The sequence below is a fragment of the Vicia villosa genome, linkage group LG5 (assembly GCF_029867415.1).
Source record: "Vicia villosa cultivar HV-30 ecotype Madison, WI linkage group LG5, Vvil1.0, whole genome shotgun sequence".
NCBI classification, from domain to species: domain Eukaryota; kingdom Viridiplantae; phylum Streptophyta; class Magnoliopsida; order Fabales; family Fabaceae; genus Vicia; species Vicia villosa.
Genome location: NC_081184.1, coordinates 25,314,592 through 25,318,122, shown reverse-complemented (window position 1 = coordinate 25,318,122; position 3,531 = coordinate 25,314,592).

Below are 3,531 nucleotides of genomic sequence, written 5' to 3'. Positions count from 1 at the left end.
TGGAAGTTTTTTTCAGTTTGTAGGTGAAATTTTGAGTTATTCCCTTCCAAAGTTTGGAAAAAACCATTTTAAAACACTTAGAAAATTTTCTAAGTATGAAAGTCAAACTTTTGACTTTTTGATTCTTGATTGATTTTCTTGATTTTTCTTGATCAAATGACTTCATATATCATATATTGATGATTCAAAACTTCAAAAGTCATGGTTGACCAAAATTCCCCAAAAGTCAATGGTGATCTTGTACAGTTGACTTTTTCAGACGAATCGCGTTTCTGGAGATTTCAAATGAAACAGGCTATCCTTACCATATGAATGGTATGAATGGATCATATTGAAGCATTAGAGGATATTGAGCCATGGTTTGAGTTGTGGCACCATGTCCTGATTAAAAAGTCAGTGGTTTAGTGAATTAGGTCAAAAACCCTAATTGTCGACCTGATGAAATTGATGGCTGTAGGTCTTGAATTGAGATGTAATTTCCATTGTATATTGTCATAGGGATTATTTGAAGATGATTGAAACCTTTGATTGACTTCCTGGGGATTTTTAGGGTTTCCCAAATGTGATCCCTGATTTCAGTCCCTGATAGTTCAAAACCCTTATCTGATGATTTGAATTTTCACTGTTGATCAATCCTGGTATAGGAGATGTTCTGAGCCAATGGATTAGGTCAAAATGATGCACTTTGGGGTCTTGAGGTCATGTCCCAAGTCATTAGGTCAAGTCCTGAGCAAAAGTCAGGAGTATGTTATCTTAAGTCAAAACCCTGATCAGGTTGGTTCAGAGCCTTTGAGCTTGTTGAAATGAATCTCTGAGGACCAAATGTTGATTGTTGATGAAGATGATTCATTTGAGATGAAGGGAGAACAAAACCCTAATTGATTGTTTCTTGTACTGATGAGTGATCTCTTGATTAAACCCTGCTGAGCACAAGTAACAAACACAAGCTATGCAATTTGTTAGAGATGCAAATGATGCATATGCAAATGATATGAGGTGGTATCTTAGGTCAAAAATTGGGGTATGAAAACGAGTATAAACAAACAAAATGTATTTATACACTCAACGGGGGATTATTCAACGGAATTTACACAAAAACACGATAAGTGCCACAAAACTATATATACAAAAACACTACAAATTGACACTGATCAAACTCTCCCCAACTTAAACTTGTTTGTCCCTAAACAAGACTCAAATAACTCAAGGAAACAAATACAAAAATCACTAATCAACAATTCTTGAAAAACGGAAACAAATGTATGACTCAAATGCAAAATGGTACACACAAAGTAAATACTTACCACTATAAACTACAGCGATAACATAAACATGAAACAAGTTCTAAACACAAAGAATATACCAAACATTATAAAACAACACTAGTTCACACAAGAATCACACCTAGCACACAATCATCGGTAGATGAAAAACATAAAAACGAGGTATTTTCACTCATCCAACAATCTTGCAAATAAAAGATTAAATTATGCAACCATCCAAAATTCATGTTGAAAACACAAAGGCAATAATCACAGGGACTTTTCAAGGTTGTAATGTGGCTTGGTTAACAAACAAGGGATAATTCCTAAGGCTAATTGAAACAAAAACTTGTCCAAACCTAAGGGAGTGATCAACTCACAAAAGTTCAAACACAAAATTCCAATCAAACTTCTTCATAATCCCAAATTTCTCAAACCAATCACATACTTATTAACACAACATTATTCCACACTCTTTTTGTTTTTTCCAAAACTTTTCTCTTTTTTCTTTCTTTTTCTTTTCACTTCTTTTTCACAATTTTCTTCTTCTTTTCTTTTCTCTTTTGAAACCGCATAGCAACCACAATATAAATAAGCAAAACATTTCGCTCCCCAACTTGAGTATAATCATCATCATACTATGAATACTCGCTACTTTCTAAGGCAAGGAAAAAAAATTCAAACTATAAATCATAGTTGAGGGTTCAAGAAAATAAAGAATCAACATCCATACAAAAATGAGAACCAAACACTGATAGACAAACATTTAGCAAAAACAACATGGACAATGACAAAAAGGCTCAAAAGGGATACTAATGATCACATACTCACAAGGTGAATTGACTATTTGGCCAAGGTAGTTGTGCTCAAAATGATCATCAAAACTAATAAAATCCAGTTAGAACAAGAGTGTGGTCCCCAGCATATGTGAACAATGGAAAGCTACCTCACAAAAAAGGTGGGAACTAAAGTGATTCATAAACGAACAAGTATACAAAAGAATGAATGGCTTAAAAGTTGTAAAAATCCTAAGTATCATGAATATGATAAAGTCTAGAAAGCAATAAACACTTACCTTAGACGTGTACAAAACTTTAAAAAAATCATTACCATACACTCGCAAGTTGAAACGATCAAACTTGGAAAATCACCTTCAACTCCCCAATTCCTCTCGGGCCTTTGTCGAATGCTTACATCTGAATCTTTTACATTCTTTTTGATGTTATGCCAAAAAGGGGGAGAAATAGTGATAAATGATTTGATTTATATTAGCAGTTGCCGGGAAGAAAGCCCCCACATTTCTAACAGAAGCTGCAAGCTTCATATGTTTCTAAGTTGTTTTGCAGGATTGAAAGCTCAACATTAGAAGCAAAATCATGAGGAATCGCAAATTCTGTAAAAGGAATATGCTCATGGAAACTGAAGCAAGCTGAGTGCTATGAAGCTTCAGAATCAGAAGCAGGAAGAAAGAAGTGTGATGATATTCTGATAGAATATGCATTAACTTATTTTCTGTCCTTAACATGTTCTGATAATCCTATATCTTATCGTATATAATCTGATGCATTGTGTATGTTCTGATATATATATGTGATAAGTTATGATTTATTCATGCTACAACTTTTGTTGTGGAGTTTGTTCTGTAACATTTAAGAATGGAGAAGATGCTCTAAAGATGCTCAAGTACATTCAACAATGTTCTGATACAATCTAGCATGGAATAATTCAAGAAGAAATTCAAGCTCTGAAGCTGTCCGCTGGAAGCAAGAATCAGAAGCTGTGAATGTTCTGAGGATCAAAGAAATTCAAGTTCTGAAGCTGTCCGATGGAAGCAGGAATCAGAAGCTGTGAATGTTCTGAGGATCTAAAGAAATTCAAGTTCTGAAGCAGGCCGATGGAAGCAGGAATCGGAAGCTGTGAATGTTCTGAGGATCTAAAGAAATTCAATGTTTTGAAGCTGTCCTATGGAAGCAGAAATCAGAAGCAGTGAATGTTCTGAAGTTCAAGCATATGTGAACGTCTCTACTGAAATACTCAGGGAAGTCTTTTATTTATAAAATTCTTCTAGTATTAATTTCAGGGGGAGATTATTCATCTCAGGAGGAGATTGTTAATCTCAGGGGGAGACACATTCACATTATGTTTATATGCTTATGCTATAACTGTGTAATTGTCTGTTGCCGTCTGTTATTCTGATTGCAAATTCATATCATTTATATATGTTTTTGTCATCATCAAAAAGGGGGAGATTGTTAGAACAAGAATTGTT